The sequence below is a fragment of the Acomys minous genome, assembly GCF_964271855.1.
Source record: "Acomys minous genome assembly, chromosome: 1".
NCBI classification, from domain to species: domain Eukaryota; kingdom Metazoa; phylum Chordata; class Mammalia; order Rodentia; family Muridae; genus Acomys; species Acomys minous.
Genome location: NC_140483.1, coordinates 118718616 through 118739131, shown reverse-complemented (window position 1 = coordinate 118739131; position 20516 = coordinate 118718616). Strand labels below are relative to the sequence as shown.

The window sequence follows — 20516 nt, the reverse complement described above, 5'->3', positions numbered from 1 at the left end:
TTTCTAGGTACCGTGTATCTGGGCACCACATTTGCTCAGTCCAGTTGCCATATAAACCTAATCACCGCCACAGCCCAGAACCACATTCCCCCTATGGAGAGTCCCCGAGGGAGAGCCAAAAGAAGTGAGTCTACCAGAAGACAGTGGGGAACACTGGCAAGTTCCGATGTGGAAGACTATGGGGAACAGATGACATCCTAAGTGAATGTGCATCATTGGCATGAGCACTGCCATGTCAAGAATGCCTGATGCCCAGACCCATGGAAACAGAGGCACTGAGTTTCCTGCCTGCTGGCGTGTCTCCATCAGAGCCCACAGACCACTCAATCCCAGCTGTGGTGATTTAAATAGAAATGGCTTCCTATAGACGACTGTGTTTGAATGCTTGGTCCATAGAGAGCGGCACTATTAGGAGATATGACCTTGTTGGAGTAGGTGTGGCCTTATTAGAGGAAGTGTGTCACTGGGGGTGGGTTTTGAAGTCTCAGATGCTCAAGCCATGCCCAAAGTGGCAGTCTCTTCCTGCCACCTGATGATCTGGATGTAGAACTCTCAGCTCTTCCTCCAACACCATGTCTGTCTGCACCCCACCATGCTTCCTGCCAAGATGATAATGGACTAAACCTCTGAAACTGTAAGCCAGCCCCATTTTAAAAGTTTTCCTTTATAAAAGTTGCTTTGGTCAAGGTGTCTCTTCACAGCAACAGAACCTTAAGACACCAGCTTTTCTCTATGTGCTGCCTGCCACCCAAGCTGCCTCAATCCTTCAGTCATGCAGCAAAAGACGGAAGGTAGGGTATCCATTGGACTGAGCAATGGAGGGCACAGTGGTCTCCAAAAGACAATACTTCATGATACCAAAAATGGAGCCAAACTACAAAAAAGGTAGATTAAAGATTTCTGTGACTCCTGCAGAAAATGGACTCAAGGCTGTTTTTTGGAATTTGCTTTTTTTTTTTTTCTTAGTATGGAAGATGCCTGAGCATAGGAGTAGGTAGATCACAGGAGAATGAAAACACAAGAGAAAGAGTATGGTCACAGAGCAAGCCCCTCAAGAATGTTGACAAAGAGGGACCTTGGCCCCAGATAGAATTACCAGCTCCATCTCTAGGGCAAAGGTAGATGCCATGCAAGATAGGGTCAAATGGGGAGGAACGGGGTGTGTTCCCATGTGAGTCTCTGTTTGGGAAGAGGTAACAGGTCAGTCCAGATGCTGCTGGGGTGCTGGGCTGTCAAGTCTCCTCTGGAGTTGTTACAGAACAGTGATAGAGTTCTCCTGTGCTCAGTAAATGTCCATGAAAAAGAAATATCAATAGCAGCCTTCTCAAAACATGAAAGGGCTTAGAGGCCTTTGGGGAACACAGTAAATGCTGGTATTTACGTGGTACAAGAGAAGACTGTAAGGGGCAAAGGGAGGACTGGAGAACAGACTGCTTCACATTGAACTGTCAATAGCTTACAACCAGTACGGTTTAAGGCAGTCACGGGGATCAAACCTTTGCCAGTTCACCTGGACACACATCTAATCAATCTGGGGGATGTCACCAGCAGTCTGATTCAAACCCCCAGAGTACAGTAAACTTGGTAAAAATTGTGGGAGAGGCTGTTAGCTGTAGAAAAGGATTCAAGATTCCACTAGCCCAAGCCACGAGCCACTGTGCGATTCTGAGCAGTATCAAAGCTGTCTTCAATGTTCTATCATGATACGACAGGTAGGTATGTTAGGGACTCAGCAGTGAGTCACTTGCGTAGAGTTGGCGCCTTCAAATAGATCAGTGTGTAAGGCACCTTGGATAAAGATATGGGCAGCTCATTTACCTGGGAAGACAAACTGATACTCTGTGGTACCTCCACTTCAAATCACATGGGTTAAGGTGTTGCTGCTTCCCTTAGAAAAGATGAGGGTGGGTGGGTGCTTTCTCAAGCAGCTCAACTTCTGTTTTGTGTGCCAAGGCTGAGTTTGCCTCTCCAAAGAAACTGTCTCTTCCTGGGACTCTCTGGACCTGACTTGGTAAGTGAGCTGTCACAGTTGTGGCCCCATTTAGTCACAGGTAGAACAGAGCAGCTCAGATCCTTTGTTCTTTTAAAAGAGGTGAGGCAGATTCTGGGTTTCTGTTTTTCCTTTATGGCCATTTTCTTAAGCACACACCAAAAGGCAGTGACACCATTTCATTAGTTCAAAGACTTGCATTTTTCTTGCATATAACATCTAAAAAAAAAATAGGGATACATTTAGAGACCGTGGTACCTTAGCTCTCTGTGCCATTCCTACTGGTCCATCTTATGGTCAGTGCCATTGCAATGATGATGACTACTTTAATTGTCCTTCACTGAGAACTCTGGCATAAGAACTCGCATGTTTTCCATAGTTTTGACCACAGCCTATGCACCTGATATAACACCTCCTATGGCAGAACGCAAGGTGTGAGCCAATGTGATGACTTGCTGAAGGCCACGTGGTTGGTAATGGAGAGAGTATGATGGTGCCAAGTCATGCCACTTTTTTTTTTAAATTATAGCTGTATCAAAGAATTATCAGCAAACTGCATTCATAGACAGTGATGCTCTGGTTGGAAAGTATTTTTTTGAAAATTGTTGAAAACATGGTGACCATTACAGCAGTGTTAAGATGTAAAAAAAAAACCATTCATGGGGAAAAACAGATTAATAAGTTATTATGGGAGTAACCTGGCTATAAGAAGCAAGATGTAGGATGTCTTTAGCACAGCTCCGTTGGACCGCTCAGTGCTCTCAGGGATGCTATGATATAGCAGAAGTTCCTTCCTTACCTGGGTCCAGTCGTCTTTCTACATGGCCAGCCTCCAGGGTCTTAATAAAATTCTATTCTTTGTGCATTATTTAGTCTGTAACTACTTAGCTATAGCCACAGAAAGCAGACCAGGGGGCACGAAGAAAAAAAAGAAGTCACAAGCAAACTACACTAGAGGATCACGGTCTGAACTCAATCATCTACTGTAGAATTAGGAAGGCAGCCATATACAGAGGTACTTTAAAACCCATCGAATGAATGCTAGGAAACAGCCACAAAACTGTTAGATCCCAGGAGCCTGGGTCCCTTCATCTCTAAATATGATAATAATAACAATAGTGGCTGGTTGAAAGTTCACCCATAACAGGAATTAGGCCAAGCACTTTACAGCATTGTCTTATTTCATTGTTTCTTGTCTTTTTCTTTTCATCCCTGGGGATGAAACCCATGGCCTTTCATATACTAGAAAGTACTCTACCACTGAGCCACACCCCCAGCCACATTTCGCTGTGTCTACAGCTAAAGATAGTAATAAACCTTTTTGTCCTTAGAGACTGAGACATATTGTGTGTGTCATACATGGCACATTTCGTTCATCTACTCAGTAGATATTGTCCCCACTAGAATCTGCTGCTTAGCTTGTTTAGGTAAAGCCATTCAAGAGGACAAATGTGACAAGTATGGGGAATGGGATTTAGTTCTTCCTGTCTTTCCCCAGCTAGCTTACTCATCAAGGGAGGTGATGCTGGACCCACAAGACTACTGATGCTGCCTCCCTTCGAAGAAGTGGTCCTTCTTTTACCAAGAAGTATATGAAGACTCCACTCTTGGTGATATTGACCTGTGAGGAGGTGATTAAAAATAGTTTGATTTGGGAAAACCCTCAGAGGCTAAACATAGAGTGATACATGATCCAGCATCCCCACGGCTAAGAATATACCCAAAGCGGTTAACAAAATGCAGGGATTCAAACAGATCCTTGCAAGCTGATTTTCTTGGCAGTCTACTCAATATCTGACAGATGGAAACCAGACAAAGATTCGACAGTAGATGAATAAATAGGTAAGCAAAATATAGCACTTATACTGGATATGATTCTTTTACAAGGAATGAAATTCTCAAACATGCTACGCTATGGGGGGTGGGCGGGAAAATCTTGAAGGCCTTGTGCTAAGGGAAATAAGCCAGCCACAAAAGCACAGATACTCCATTTGGATGAGGTGCCTGGACTAGGCTAATTCACAAAGTAGAATGGAGGCATTTAGGAGCTGGGGCAAAGGAGGGTGGACAGTTCATGCTTAATATGCATGGATTTATTCGAGAAGATGAAAAAGTTCTTGAATGGGTAGTGGTGACGGTTGCCCCGCACTGTAAATTACTTAATACCAGTGAACTGTACCTTTAACAATGGTGAAGATGATAAACAATTTCTATTGTGTGCATTTGAACACAAAATTTTTTTAATCGCCAAAGAAAAGGAAGGAGTCATGGTGATACTCCAAAAAGACAAAAAGAAAACGTTCTAGACTTCTGCTGAGCTAGAAGAGAAATCCTGTCTCACAAGTGCGTTTTTTAAGAAGCAGAGAGGGGCAACAGCAGGTAGTTGTGTGTGCTGAGAAACCGGAAGAGATGGGAAAGCGGAGGGTGTGAGTTCTGCTAGACGATCCTGGGCAGAGACCCAGGGCATCTCAGAGCAGATGGCAAGTTGGATCTTGACAGTAAAGAACGGCCAAGGGATTCTGTGTCATTGAGAAACACACCGTCTATTTCAGAACTCGGGGGAATTACTTTAACACACACACACATCCAGTAACTCTCTCGCGTATCAAACAATACCGCATCCTTCCTCAACCCTAAATAAACATCTGGGCATCCTTGTTTTAACAGCCAGCCATAAGGAAACAGTTGACTAATGAACTCACTAGTTGGCCTTCGGGTGACATTGGCGCAACTTACAATGTCTGTTCTCATCAGACTCGGAACTCAGAGTGGTGTGCGCTGCAAATGCTTAGTGATGGCCAGTTCCTGCAAACCATGCAACGCGTCCCAGGTGGGCCTCGTGGCGGCCTTTCCGGAGCAGCTGGGTGGAGGTGATCAAGAGGAAAGCCAGGAAAAGCCAGCCCACCCACACGTGTCCTGTTGAAGCCAGCAGCACCGTAGTGGACTCCTCATACGATTTTCTACGGAGAAAGAGATAAAGTACGTTCGCTAGAATCAGGAAGAATCTTGCGCCTTCTCGGGTCTTGTTTGTGTGGGTGTTGTGGGTGAGGTGGAGAAGGAAGCCGGTGGAGGCTGTTGCGGAGGAGTCTGCATGGCTTTCAAGATTGATCAGAAAAACAAACAAAGGCAAGCGTTCTCTGAGAAAAAGAGAAAAAGTCCCAACTCACCATCAGAGGCCATCTCATTTAGTAACTCCAGTCTGCTTCCGAAGTCTGTATAAATCCAAGAAGCAGACCAACCCCCCGCACCGCATGGGGCTTTTCACCTGCCCAGTTGAGCAATCAGATCCTGGGTTGGGCCAGGCAGGCCTTGGGAGCTTACTCTGTCCCCTGCCCTGAATCTGGGCTTCTTCCTCCAACATGGAGACTTGATACTCAGGATAACATCTGCACCTTTAATTTTTAATGATAAGGGTGATGGAACATGCAACAATAAAACTTAGGAAACAGAAATAGTTTCCCCCCTCCCTTAGTCCAGAGTCCTTTTACGTCAGGAAATTACCCCGGCACTGAGCTGCACCCTCCATGCCTAGAAACAAATTTAGTTGCCTTAAATCCACTAATGCAGCATACTTTAGTTTTATATTTGGGTCGTCTTAATCCTGAAGAGTAAACAAGGGTGGAACTGATTGTGAAAAAGCAATAAAGTGGCCAGACACAGTGGCACACCTGCTGTGTCATTGCTGAGTCGGTAAGGCAAAAGGATGTCTAGTGGGAGGTTGGCCTGGGCAATATAATGAGTAGGAAGCCAGCCTGGGCTACACGGTAAGTTTGAGGCTCATTTGTGTTGCATAGCAAGACTGCCCCCCAGCCTCCCCCCACCCCTCCCCCCTCCCTCACACAATGTACTAAAGTGTTTAGCTGTTTCTTTTTAGGGGAAACAAGAAGTACATTAATATGTTTGTTTGTCAAGTTAACCCCTATATTTTCTAAACTTCAAAGCCTTGTTCTCTGTGGTGATGGCTGGGTAGCTGTAAAGAGAGCATTTGTGCTTCTACTAACCTCATTATATGTTAATGCCCTGACCCTAGCTATTCAAAATGAGGGTGTATTCAGAGACAGGGCTTTTAAAACAGGACAGGTGATGTCAGTAGAGTCATTTGTGGTAGGCCAAAACCCAATATCACTGGCTTATAAAAGGAGCATGGGGCAGACACAGGAGAGAAAACTCATGGGAAGACACAGACAACAGGCATCTGCAAGCCAAGGACACTCTGACCTTGGATTTTCATCCTTCAGAACTATATGAAAATAAATTCCAATGTGTCTATGGCGCTTTGTTATGACAGCCCTAGAAAGCCAATACAGGGCGATACGGTAGCTTTCTTGGTAAACCATACTGGTTCTATTAAACAACCAGTGACCATGTAAGCGTAGTGTAACTCCACCCCTTGCATCTAGTAATACCCAGGAACACACACACACACACTCAACACTCACACACAAACACACTCACACACTCACACACACAAACACACACACTCACACACACAAACACACACACTCACATACAAACACACACACACTCACACAGACACACACCCACGCACATACTCACACAAGCACCATGTTCTAATGAGCACAAACCTCTTGAGTTCTGATGTGATTTTTTTTTTAATCCTTTAACAGAATCAGAGTCTTGAAGAGTAACCACATCCTTTGCTTCAGCAGTTTCCCTCTTCCTGCCAGCAGTCACTTGAGATGCTGTGAGGGTGAACTGGGGCCACGTGGTTAAGTAGAATAGCCACCTCCCACTCAGCCCACCTCTGGAGATCTTCCTGAAAAGAGAAGACTAGTTGACAGTCTCTCCACTCTTCCAAAAAAAAAAAAAAGGAATCAAAAAGTTGCCTCCCTCCCCCTCCTCAGCACAGCTGCCCCAGGGAAGCTGTGAGAGGAAACTCCTTCCCTGGGGAACAGACCTCTAATGGCCCCTTTCTGGGACAAGTATGCCACTGTCCCCCCATTCACCTGTGCTCCTAGGGAGGCCAGCTACCCAGTGACACTACTGTTTGCTTTTGGATTTAGAACAACAGCTTCCCCTGTCAGCCCTGGCGAGAGTGGCAGGTGTTCAGAGACTCTTATATGTCAGTGTAGCCAGTTTTAAATGACAGCAAAGAGAACACAGAGAGTCAAACAGTTGGACTTTAGGGGAAAGAGTCACAAGGCCCCTCACCAAGAGATGAAAAAAAAAATGACTTTTTCCTTATTCTCCAAAGCACTCAGTAGAAAGTAGAAACGCAAGGAACCTGGCCACTGTCGGACAAAGCTGCCAAGTAGAGCCCAGTACTTGGGGTGACCTGGAGGGGTGGGGAGTAACAGTGATCTGTAAGCCCAAGAGCAGGCCCACCAACTGCAGGTTGAGCACATGAAATTCTAGCCCACTGAGCAGTGTGGTATTGCATTCACTTACTGTTCTTAAAAGACAGCGACTTTAATGAAAATCAACACTTTTGCCTGTGGTTACAACCTAGTTTCAGCTTTTGCCTCAGTTTGTCCCCTTTCTCCTGGGGATTCTCGTGACCACTGTCACCACCTATCATTAAAAAGATCAGCCTCAGAATTAGCACTTCCTATGCTTTGTTATTGAGGTCACAAGAACCCAGAGCAAGGAGAGGCCACCTAGCCCTGCCCATGGTGCTTCATCTGGTATTCCCAGAGTAAGAGGACAGCTTCCCTCGGGCCCCAGCTCTGTACTAGAGCTGAGTAAGGGAAGCAGGCAATGGAAAACCACACCCCAAAGCCATCTGAGACATTAGAGCCTTACAGCTAATTCAGAGATGCTAACAACTGCCAGTTTAGAAGGCAAGCGCCTTTCTTTGTGTATGCCTTCCCAGGTTACTGCCCTCCTGGTTCTCTCCAACTCAGGAAGCATTAATACCAAAAGATGTTCTCCCTGCCTTCTAGCCTTTCCTCAGCACAACTCCTCTAGTTAGGAAATCTTTCATGACCACAGAGTTTAAAAATAGCAGCACAAATCCACCACTGTTTTGATTTTCACTTGGGCATTTTCCTTCTCCAACGTGCCATTTTACTGCCTTCCAGACTAGAATATGTAATCTTCATGACTACATTGTCATCCATCAGCATCCTCAGGATGCCCTGAGGACATCAGACTCTTGGGATGTCCAAGGCCATTGTATAAAATGACGCAGAATTTGCACATGACTTGCATGTAGCACATCCTCTCCTATGCTTTAAACCACAGCTTCCTGAGCTATGGGTAGTGTCCCTTTATAGTGTCACTGTCTTAGTTAGGGTTTCTATTGCTGCAACAAAACACCATGACCAAAAGGCAAGTAAGGAAGAATAAGGTTTATTCAGCTTACACTTTCACATTGTTGTTCATCACGAAAGGAAGTCAGGACAGGGATTCAAGGAGAGCAAGAATGCGGAGGCAGGAGCTGACGCAGAGACCATGGAGGGGTGCTGCTTGATGGCTTGCCTGCTCATGTCTTGCTCAGCCCGCTTTCTTATGGGACCCAGGACCACCAGCCCAGGCATGGCACCACCCGCAATGAGAAAACGCCTTACAGCCGGATCTCACGGAGGCGTTTCCTCAACCGAGGCTCCTTTCCTCCCTGATCATTCTAGCCTACATCAAGTGGACACAAAATCAGCTAGTACATTCACAAAAATGGAATGTGAAGTTGTGGAAACTTAGGCAAAAGTAGAACATTTCTGAGCACAGATTTAAAAAAATAAATAAATAAATTCAAACATAGAGCAAGTAAATAATCTGAGGCATTCTGACAGTGCCCACTGATGTTGCATCTTCACTGCAGACCTGGCTCTGAACATACACGACAACACATGTACAGCACATGCCCATGCTAGGCAACACCAAAAAATGAAAATAACAAGTAAAAATTTAAAAAGCGCAAAACACTGTCTGGCACACCTTGGCTCATGTTTGACTCTATTGTGTTATTCATTGTGATGTTTTTACTATACATAAAAAGTTTTCTGCTGTTATAGAAACAATTCTTGAATTGCCTTTAAAAAGTCTTTGAATATTGTCCTAGTCCTATTCCTCAGTATGTAAATATGAGATTAGTGTACTCTTGGCCTGTGTTGGGTATGATGGTGCACACCTTTATTTGGTCTTAGCACTCTTGGACACAGGCGGGTCTCTGTGAGCTCAAGGCCAGCCTGATCTACATAGCAAGTTCCAGACCAGCCAGAGCTACATAACAGAGACATCCTGTCTCAAAACAACAACAACAACAACAACAACAACAACAACAACACCCTGCTGCTTTGAATTGCTAATTTGAATTTCACTAAGAAAAAGTAGCTCAATGAAATTTGGTTTAGGATTAAAACACATTTTTCAATAATTTCTGAAATGGCCTTAAATATATGTCACTTTGGTACAGTGTATTTAAGTTAAAAAAAAGAAAGCATTCTTACCACTGGTGATTATAAAATCAAAGTATCAATCAACTTGGAAAAACACTGAGGCTGCTCTAAGCCCTGAACTGTGAGATAATCAGCTAAGATTACACTCTGTATGTGCCACCGGTCCATCTCCATCAGTATGTATATTTGCTTTAACTCGACACTCCTGCCCCCCCCCCCAAAGACAGGGTTTCTCTGTGTAGCCCTGGCTGCCCTGAACTCACTCTGTAGACCAGGCTGGTCTGGAACTCAGAGAATCCACCTGGCTCTGCCTCCTAAGTGCTGAGATTAAAGGTGTGCACCACCACTGCCCAGCTACTTTTACTTTTACTAATTGCTAAAGTTATATGTATATCAAAGAATGGTTTCAAATAAACTACCAGTAAAGGTTTGACTTGTATGTCTGTTTTATATTCCTATATACTTGGGCCACATAAAATGTATTTGACAATAGAGGTCCTGGGTAGAAACAGTTTAAAATACTTGCTTTGAATCATCTCTAAACTAGACATAATATATAGTATAATGTAAATTATTTATAATGTATAACAAATTACAATATAGAGAGAATAATAATGATAAGAAAGTCTGTGTGTTTCATACATACATAACTTTTTTCACATATTTCTGAATCCTGAGGCGTGGAACAGAGGACATGCAGGGAAGGCCAGTCAGGGCAGGAAAAAGTCTGATTTGTTCAGTGCTAAAAGCCTTCCAACAGTGCCTGACATATAGCAGAGGCTTACACAGGTTGGTAGAAGGAGCAAAGCAGCCTCGAACCTAGCACCACGTGATCTCCACTCCTGCCTGACAGCAGTGGAAATACTACTCCATTAGCTGACATCACTCACTGACAGGCCACCCAATAGTACTAGGTGTGTGAGGACCCAAAGGGGAGCAACCACATGCTGTTTGCATCTTCTTTCAGAAAGGCTAGAAAAGCAAAAGCAAGTGGAGGGACCCAGGAGAAAACAGAAAGTGACAGCCGATTCCAGGCTGGTGCAGGAAGGAAAACATACAAACATGAGGCTCTGGGGCACAGGAGTGAACGCCATCATCCCCAGAGCTTTCTTCAGCAGATGGAGAAAGAAAAAAAAAATTGTATATGGCTTCCTGGAGTATCTGGAAAGGAGAGAGGACCACCGTCATATAAGGGTGTAAACTTCTAATCTCCTGGGGGTCTGCTGTAGCTTGCCTGAGAGTAAGCTTGGAGTGCGGGGGGGGGGGGGGGGGGGTTGAGGGTCCTGGTGAGGCTGGAGTAAGTAAGCCAGGAAGAGGAGGGCAAGGAATCCTTTTGAGAGTGACCTCGTGAAGGGTCAAGGAGTCTAGTAGAGGCCTCTCGTTAGAAACAAACAAACAAACAAAGCCTCGGCGGCTTTGGGGCGCAAAAGAAACACACACAGGCACATTGTGCCAGGACCTAACCATGATACATGGCAAGTCTGGGCTTCAGTGATGGCTATGCCCAGAAGCTGTGATAGAGAAGAAGTAGGCCGGAAGGATTCTCTCACAGTCTGAGCCCAGCACCCTTACGAAGAGTTTGAGCATTCAAAATAGATCAAAACCCCATCCTTTGAGGTGTCTTGTTAGGAAAACACTTTAGAGGACTGAAAAGCCCTAGCAGTGCATAAGGACACTGCGGATGGTGGAGAGCTGAGAGCTGGGGACCACAGCACCAACCAAGCACTGCTATGTTTATTTATTTAGACTCTGGGGTGGAACCCAGGATCTCACACCAGCTAGGCAAGCACATTTACACTGAGTGATGGGCATCGCTTTTAATAGAGAGGTGCTAGACTCCTCCCCAGTGAAATGACCAAAGAGCAGTGGGACTGCCTGGAAGCTTCCGAACGGCTTTTTTTTCTTTCTTTTTTTTAAAATGATTTCCTGTAGTTCATAGTCCTCTCTATTTAACCAATGAATTAAAAATCACCCATAGGGGTGAAATGGCCGAATAACTGAGATTTGCTTTAAAACTCTCTAGCCAACCAAGGAAGTTGGGGGAGGGGCTGGAGGCCTCAGAATGGAGAACTTGTTACTTGCACTGAAGCCAGGAGGGGGTTACATAAGGATCTCTGCAGCCAGCAGCAGCACCTGGGAATTCTAACAAGTTGTGAAGTCTCAAGCTGGGGCCAACCCCAGGTCTCCCAAATAAAATAACCTCTGGGGCTAGGGCCCAGCAATCTGTGTTTTAACAAGGCCTCGGGAGGATTCTGCTCAGCTACTCTGATACACCCTCAAATTGAAGACCCGCTGAATAAATATCACTCTCTCCCTTTTTGTGTAAGCAATGGATTTCCATAATAAAGGGTTTTAAAAACCATCCCTGTGGGCATTTTTGTTGTTGAGTTGTTTTTCCCCCTTACATCATTTGTATCCAACTGCTTGCTATTTAACTATTTTTTTTCAGATCTTCTCCCAGTGACAGAACTAAAAGCCAGGAGGCAGAAGGAGCTAGGACATAGGACACTCACTCTCTTTCTCTGCCTCTCTGTCTCTGCCTCTGCCTCTGCCTCTGCCTCTGCCTCTGCCTCTGCCTCTGCCTCTGCCTCTGCCTTTCCCTCTCCGTCTCCCTCTCCGTCTCCCTCTCCGTCTCCCTCTCCCTCTCTCTCTCCTTCGGAGCTTGCAAATGTAAACTTTTTGTCACACCCTACTCACACCTAAAGGCCACCTTCACCTGATGAGCTTGGTGCAGTGTAGTTTCCCCGGGTGCGGTATAGACTGCATCTGCTTGCTGCCTGGGCTCTTGGAGCAGCCATGCCTTCTCTGCGACTTTGTAAGGCGCTCAGAGCACACGCTGCTTAGCTCCCAAGAGTATCAGTCTCCACAGTTCGACAGTTCGAAAATCCAGGTGGCTGTCATAGAAACCCGGGGCCACAAGAAATGTTCCCCTTTACTCCTATTGCCTTCCGAAATAGTAGCAAAGTAAATGTGGGGCCCCGATCTTGATCTTTGCCCCTCTCCTCCTGTGCAGAAAAAAGGGGAAGAGAAGGAGGCGAGCGGAGATCTTATCACACAGCGGTCCCTTCCTGACAAGACCAACCTCCTGGTGGTGGGTATAAATGAAAGGCCAAAGGAGACCTGGGGGCTGCGGGATGGGAAGGGTTAAGAAGCTAGGGCCTAGTAACTAGTGCCCCTGCTCCCAACCTCCAGCGCCCCGGCCTCACTTGTGTACTGTAAAACAATCCTTTTGTTTCCTATTTAAGACATTAGCCTCAGGGGCCATTATAGGAAAGAAAGGTAGCTGGGCTCCTTTATTTGCAAGAATCCATTAAGCGCGGCCTTTGTGCTGCAGGGTGCCCCTTCACTAACTGCATCTCAAGGCGGTCCTATGGGGGGGACCCCTCCCCAGCGATGATTCTTAGCCACCGATATCCTAGCCCATCCACAACTGGGACCCGATGGTTGAGGGCACCAGAGAACAAGTTCCCGCCCCCAAAGAGTTAATATAGCTGGGCAAGGAGTCCAGCCACCGCCAGGGGTGTCCCCCAGGACCTCCCAGTGTATTATCTTCCCGCCCTGGGTCCTCCCGTACCCAGGAAGCAGGGCTACTTTCCAAGGCGAAGAGGAAAACGGCCTTCCCTTCCGTTTGCTCTACTTCCACTACAGTCGGTGCCCTCTTTACCCGACTCAAAGCTCGGAAGTGCAGCTGAGCCTGATTGAGGTCAGATCTTGGGCAGGAGTGGCTGTCCTCCGCGTGGCGAGTAGATGGAGGCCACCGGTGAATGCATCTTGCGGCATCCGGACCCGCTCTCCCCGCAGACGCCCCTTCTGCTGGTGATACTTGGGACCACTTCTAGTCACGCCGGTGGGGGCACAAAAAAAGGAGGGCTTTTTAACCTTTCCTAGGAAGCCGGCTGGGAAGCGCTAGGGCGCTGCACCTAACAACCATCAATCATTTGTGTCTTCCCCAAGTACCAACCCCCGCCCCTCCACCAAGTCCATTTTGACTGGTTTACTTAGTGGCCCAGTCAAAATACCAAAAGCCACCAAGAGGCTTAAGGCACGGACGCCAGGGAGAGAGGGCTTTGAGTTCTGGTTTTTGAGTACAGAAGCTGGGGGAGGGAAAAGGTTCTGGGGCGGTCCAGGGTCATGTTTTCACAAAACTTAGGGGATCCATAACCCCTTTGCGACTGCCAAGGATTTGAACCTTCAACAGAAGCGCAGGGGTTAGGGGGAGGTACAAAACCCAACTCTTAGTTACGTTCTCTTTTGAATCTAAGCAAAAACAAAACCTCAGGCCTGCTGTCGCCTGCGCGCAGTCTCTGTGGAATGGCCGCCTCTGGATCTTCTGCCTTTCTCCATGAATAAAAACCTTTTCTTCACTTCCCACGTGTTATCCACTCACTTCCACAGTGGCCACTGCCCTGCTGGGTTCCTTGCAAAAAAGAGGAGGGGGAGGGAGGGAACAATGCTGTTTAAGGACAATGTCACTTTCCTCTTCATCAAGATTCTTTGTCAATTGCTGGGGAAATAATTGACCCCAAGCTACTTCAGTCACAACCAATAGAAAAATGCGATGGTGATGTGTCCAGCTGTTAGGGGAAGGAAGGCAAGCAGGCTGGGAAGCAAAGATAGCAAGCAAGGAGCTGAGGTTAAAAAACAAAACAAAACAAAAAACAAAAAACAAAAAAACAAGGAAAGAGCTTCCTTCACGTGGGGATTTGGGGGAAGCATGAATTTCACCAAAAATTAAAAAAAAAAAAAAAAAGAGGGGAGGGGGAGCAAATAAAACCTAGAATTCTATTCCTTTGTAGTAACTCCAAGGTTGCAGTTCTGAATGCTGGCATTTGGACAATTTAAAAGGACAGTCCCCACACAGGAGCCCTGTAATACAGCTGCCTGGCTCCCCTTAGCATGACGCTTTCTTCCAACATCCTTCCCTTGATCTGCAGCCAGAGTGACTCAATTGGTGTGAGATTCAGGGGCCCAGGAAGCGATCTGGGATTTGTGAGTGTTGTTGGAGAGAGGGGGTGAGTATTACAAACAAATAGCAAGAGAAAGAAGGAGGAGGCATAAGAAGGAAAAGGAAAAAAAAAATAACAGAAAGCCGACATTTGTCTTTCCTTGGGGAGCTGATGGTTAAGAGTAATTTGTTGAAACAGATCTCACATTTCTGACCATGAGATGGACCATTTATCAGGCTGATCCTGATCCAGGTCGGGCCAATCAGGCATAAATCCACAAGGACATATGATGTCACCCATGTGGTTACAAGCCAGAATCACGTCAAACAGCTCCTCACTGAACATGAGCTCTCGGCTTCTGCTGTGTGATCTCCAAAGCAGAAAGGAAGATGTAGGTGGGGAGGGGGAACAGAGAAGCTTCCAGGCCACTGCAGGTTCTCCTTTGGTGTGCCACCAAACTGGCATAGCGGATACGTGGATATTGACAAAGAGCCACCACAGAGGTGAACCAAAGTCCTCACTCCTTCACACTCGCACTGAAACACAAAGGGCGAAGAGTAATGCCTGGATGACATGAACACTTGTCATTTAGCAGAAGAGACCTGCAAACAATATTCTTTTAACAACTTCTACCTCTTTCCTCCACAGTCACGGGGAGTGTTGGATAGGTTTGTGGGGTGCCCAGAAAGAAGTCCGGTGGAGTGTACAAAAAGCAGTATGACTGACTCTGGTGAGGCGCTGTGCTCTGGTGAGGCCTGGTCACAAATATTTGATATCACTACAGAAAATCCCCTAGTACTTTGATGCACTTTTAGTTCACCGTTTTTGTTTTGTTTTGTTTTGTTTTTTAATTTTTGTTAGTAATCGAAAATAATCCACGGTAAATACGGTAAATGGCTAACGCAGAATAAAGTGCACACCCCCAATCTATGTGTGGAAATGCTTCCCCTCATAGTGATGGCATTAGCAGGTGGGGACCTTTGGGAGGTGACAGTGTCATGAGGTCAGAGCATTTACACATGGAAGTCAAACCAGTGTAAAGCAGCCTAAAAGGCACCAGTCAACCTTTCTACCACACAGAGATGGGGCTAGACCTCTCCATCTATGACACTAACACTGCTTCTCTTGATCTTAGACTTCCCACCTTCCAGAACTGCAGGCAAAACCAGTCTGTTGTTGCGAAGTTCCCTCCCCCCCAACCCCAAGACACTGGCCTTCTATCATGGCAGCACGAACAGACTAGACAGTCAAGGTATGTTCAAACTGCCCTACCTCTCAGGAGCTCTTCCCTGTACTTTCTCCGATGCCCAGCTACTATAAGACACCATTGGTATCTGCACCTTGCTTCTTCTCTCAAGATGAGAGCTGAGTGAGTGACCTTTGGTTAAACTATGAGATCCCTGCTGATCAGATTCTCTGGCTGCCTCAATGCCCAGAGCCGAGGGATCTTTCATTGGATGCCAGAGACATTTTCGTATTTAATGTCCTTTGAAGGAAGCTAACTCTGGCTGTGCTTCTTCTGTTCTAATTCCATCGAGAACACTCATTCTAGAATGGGAATTCTTACTAAATCATGAAATGTGCTAATCGTGCCAATTAAGCTGCCCTCTCACCTCATCACTTCGAGTTCACTGAGTGCTGCAAAGATGAGGCAGTTGAGTTGTCTGCCCCATGGTAACCATGTCTTCGAATAAAGCACACTCTCTATGGGTACTCTTCCTTGGAATCCCTGTCATTCACTTGCAAGGTAGAAACCAAAACTGGGGTGAAATTTATGGCCACGATATCTCCTAAGGATAAAAGTCTTTTATGAGAATGAAGCCTTAGACTTGGTTTCATTAGTCCTGCATTAAATATAATATTTCAAACTGTTCCAGCTCTCCCCTGGAACACGTTTGTGATTTGGTAGATGCAGTCCTCATTGAATGGAGATTGTTCTGTCACAAAAGAAATTCTGGACCCAAAGAAAGAAATTGGGGTATAGTGTAAATCATTATTCTAGACTATGAAAATCAGATGTTTTTAAAGCATATAGCTTTCATTTGTTTTTTTTAACTGTATGTTAATTATTCTATTGGTGTAAAATAAAGCCTACAAAGAGGTTAAATAAATAATATAAATTTTAAAAATTATGTGGCCGGGCAGTGGTTGTGCATGCCTTTAATCACAGTACTCAGGAGGCAGAGGCAAGTGGAACTTTGAGTTCAAGGCCAGCCTGGTCTACAGAGTGAGTTTCAGGACAGCCAAGGCTACACAGAGACACCCTGTCTCTAAAACAAACAAACAAAACAACAATAGCAGCAAAAGTCTCATTTCCCCAAGCTGCTTCTAGGTGGTTATGCTTATTTTTTTTAATGGAATAAAGGATAAGTTCAGCCCGTAAATGTTTGCTTGTGTTCCAGCACTGGACTCACTCCCCCAAACAGAGACTTAACAAGTACAATTCCTGAATGCTGACAAGCGGTGACCTGAACAAACTAGAAGAGAAAGAAAAGGTCCAGTGGCTACGTGCTTCCCTCTACCTGCCATAATGGCATCTTATTAAACTCTCTCCCAGCAAATGAGGCATCATCACTGATTTGACAGCCAAGAAATTGAAGCTCCAGGTCTGGAGAGATGGCTCAGTGGTTATGAGCACTGTCTGCTCTTCCAAAGGACAAGGGTTCAATTCCCAGCACCCACATGGCAGGTCACAAGTGTCTGTAACTCCAGTTCTAAGGGATCTGACACCCTCACACCAATGCACATAAAAGAAAATTAAATAAATTTTTTAAAAAAGAGAAAGAAACCAAAGCTCCAAAAGGACAATATAAATAAGGCAGCCAAGAAATGACTGACTTGCAGGTATTCTCACTAGGGCTTTCTTCCTGCTCCATAGAAGACACAGCAGCAGTAGACATGACATTTGGGATGCTACTTAACTAAGCAAATATCAACATTCAAAAGTTCTATGCATTAAAACCCACTAAACCACACCCCTTAAACAGAGTTAATACAGAGAGGGAGGGAGGGAGGGAGGGAGGGAGGGAGAGAGAGAGAGAGAGAGAGAGAGAGAGAGAGAGAGAGAGAGAGAGAGAGACAACGCTCTGACTGTTTAGACAAAAAATGAGCCCCTGACTTGGAGCCACCATGCTGCTAAAGCCTCACTGGGCAATTAAGCCTTCTCTGCTGAAGACTTTGAATAAAGAAAGGACACACTGCGGCAAAGCCTAAGGTAATCTTTTCAGCTCAGACTCTCATTAGAGGATAGAAGCAGAGCCAGTGGCCAATAGGGACGCCACAGACCTGCCTTGGGTGTTCTACAATGTGGCGGGGAGAGGGGGGGGGGTGCAGAGAATGCATGGGGGGAGTAGAAATGACCAAGCGTCCACTTTGCTCTATGAAGTTCAGAAGAGCTGGCCTCTGCTCAGGGGTTCCCCATGAGCAGTGTTCTTTGAAGCCTGCTGTGCTGGGGCAGCACCTTGTTTTAGCTGAGCCAGCTTGAGATCTGAGAACCCCAGCATAAATACCACCTCGCCCCCACCCCCCTCACCTCCCACCCCACCCCCCTTCACCACCATCCCCCTCCCCCCATCCCCCCCCAACCCCCCCTCCCCCGTGTAAGAGAAGCAGTTCCTCAACTCATTCCCACCTGGCTGTCCCTTCAGGATCTTCAGTCTCAACACGCAGGAGAGCAAGGCCGCCCTCCCCGCTGCACACTCCCTGCCCCCTTGCTCCAGCCATTGAAGCCAGAGTCCTTCCAAGTGCTTAAAGCCAAAAACCCAGGATAGCCTTGACTTTCTCCTTCGCTTTCGCACTCAGCCATCTCAAGACCTCTCATATACCATCCCAACCATCGACGCCTTTGCCTCCCTCCTACCCTGCCCTAGGACAGGCTTCATAGGCCGCCATCTATCCCATAGCACCTCTCACTGGCTCCCTTGTTCTTCCTTAACAACCAGGGGACCCTCTACCACTCCGGTCTTCTTGGTGTATAAACACAAACATGCGCGCGCACACACACACACACACACACACACACACACACAGCATTTAAAGCCTACAGTGGCTTCCCATTGCCTTTTAAGTAAAATCAAAACTCATCCACATAGCTTACAGGGCCCTGCTCATCAGCAGTCTCTCTCTAATCCTGTCTCTCAGCATCCTGCCTACAAGGTGTGGATGCTGGACCTCTTTCAGTTCCTCAAAAATGTCACGCTTCTGTGCCCAAAGGACTTGTGCCCCCTCTTCCTCTTTCTCTACACCACAGCTTAGATTCTGTCCTCCACAAAGGTTAAGCAGCCTTATACACATTCCTGCAGCCTTCTGTATATGGCCACCCAGGCCACACGCAGATCTTCACTTCTACTTACTCGATTGTATTCACTATCTCTCTTTCTTGGGGGAAACCTGCTGGCACGCAGACATTGCTCAGCGATACCCCAATGCGTGAACTTCAATGCCTGTTTACAAAGCTCTGAAGAGATGAATAAAGTCGTGTGTCCACAGCTTTGACCTCGTGCTCAGGACTATAGAGACATCGCAACAAACCAGCTCCCCTAACAATTTTAGAACATCCTACATCCCTTACAAATATGGGAGGAGGTTGTCAGGCTTGGCAGCAAACACCCTACGTGCTAAGCCATCTTGCCAGCCATGTGGGTACTTTTCAACAGTCAATTAGAGCTGGAAGTACTGCGTTGGAGACAGCTCATAACCAACATCCGAGGGCTCTGGGAAGGAAATCCCTGCCACCAACAAGAAGCTAGAGGCCCTGAAATGAATAGGATGTGGGCAGTCCAACCAATTTAGTGTTACCTTGTGGTACTTTCCTGAGGCTAACAACAGGCTATGTCTGCTACAGAGGCAAGAGTCAGGCGGTGGTGGTGCACGCCTTTAATTCCAGCACTTGAGAGGCAGGGGCAGGCAGATCACTGTGAGTTCGAGGCCAGCCTGGTCTACAAAGTGAGTCCAGGACAGCCAAGGCTACACAGAGAAACCATGTCTCGAAAAGCCAAAACAAAAAAAAACAAAAACAAAAAAAAAACAACAATAATAAAACAAACAGACAAAAAACAGAGGCAAGAACACAGCACTGGCTCCTTTTCTCTCCACTCTTCCATTTAACGTCTTTCATTCTTTCGCTTGCCCACGTTCTAACCAAAGACAAGAATACCCCTGTCCACAAAGAACCCAAGTTTATAAAGAGAAACATCGGAAAAGGGAAAGGAGAGGTAAGTTTCCCCCAGGAATTTAGGGGAGTTGCTGCTTTGTAGGAAATAAGCAAATATGCCAACTCCATGGATGTAGAGACAGATCAGAAAACCAGAGATGGTGATGCCAAGATAACCCAGGCCCCAGCAGAAGAGATGGAACAGATTTGGGAGTAGAAGGAAACGTCAAATCCAGTGGTACAAGAAGTAGAAGGACCAAGCCGGGCGTGGTGGCGCACACCTTTAATCCCAGCACTCGGGAGGCAGAGGCAGGCGGGTCGCTGTGAGTTCGAGGCCAGCCTGGTCTACAAAGTGAGTCCAGGATGGCCAAGGCCTACACAGAGGAACTCTGTCTCAAAAAAACACCAAAAGAAGAAGAAGAAGAAGAAGAAGGAGGAGGAGGAGGAGGAGGAGGAGGAGGAGGAGGAGGAGGAGGAGGACCAGGAGAAAGGCTGAGCACATCCCTGGACTGAGGAGTAAGTCCAATAGGTGCAACCTTCTCTTACTAGTGAATAGTAGTAAGAGGATGGGGACGGTTCACCTCACCATTCAGTCATCCACGTCTCTTTCCACTGTCTCCAGCGCCATAAGACATACGTGTCTGAGTCTTTCCCTCCCAAAGTGGAACTCTTGTCTTTTGGCTCTACCAAACTTCCTGCTTCTGGTAAATAGGGATTTAAAGCCCAGACAGCGAAAGATCGTCTGGCACAGGGTCTTCGTGGTTCTGCTGGCTTCAGAAGGAAAGATCCAGAAGAGGGTGTTGGCTGCTGTGAGTGCAGTAACGGCAGAGGCCCTGAAGGTGTCCCCGCTTATAGCTCCAGCAAGCACAGAACTAGAAAATTCTGAGCGACGCCATTTTTTTTTTATCCTTTCCCCCGACGCCCCCTCAACACAGGCCTTCTTTTTCTTTGCAGCGCCAAATCCACCCTGAATCTCTACTTTGCCCATCTCTCTCCCGAGTGATAGATACATTTGCTGTTTAGTCTCAGCCGGCTCACTCTCTACAGTTTTACCTCCCGCCCTCTCCTAC

General features: G+C 46.4%; 3 long non-coding RNA genes across 3 annotated transcripts; all 3 read right to left on the bottom strand.

Annotated features, from left to right (window-relative positions):
• Positions 1 to 974: 974 nt before the first annotated feature.
• LOC311585625 lies at positions 975 to 5206 on the bottom strand. The gene is made up of 3 exons (XR_014775279.1): positions 5158 to 5206; positions 4727 to 4950; positions 975 to 2209 (listed from the first exon to the last, which is right to left on the bottom strand). It is a non-coding gene; the product is annotated as an uncharacterized lncRNA (long non-coding RNA).
• A 4783-nt stretch (positions 5207 to 9989) lies between these two features.
• On the bottom strand, positions 9990 to 13585 carry LOC311585718. Its single transcript, XR_014775316.1, has 3 exons — positions 13013 to 13585; positions 12065 to 12353; positions 9990 to 10509 (listed from the first exon to the last, which is right to left on the bottom strand). It is a non-coding gene; the product is annotated as an uncharacterized lncRNA (long non-coding RNA).
• Positions 13586 to 14068: 483 nt separating this feature from the next.
• LOC311585671 lies at positions 14069 to 20421 on the bottom strand. The gene is made up of 3 exons (XR_014775298.1): positions 20033 to 20421; positions 15908 to 16084; positions 14069 to 14830 (listed from the first exon to the last, which is right to left on the bottom strand). It is a non-coding gene; the product is annotated as an uncharacterized lncRNA (long non-coding RNA).
• Positions 20422 to 20516: the final 95 nt, after the last annotated feature.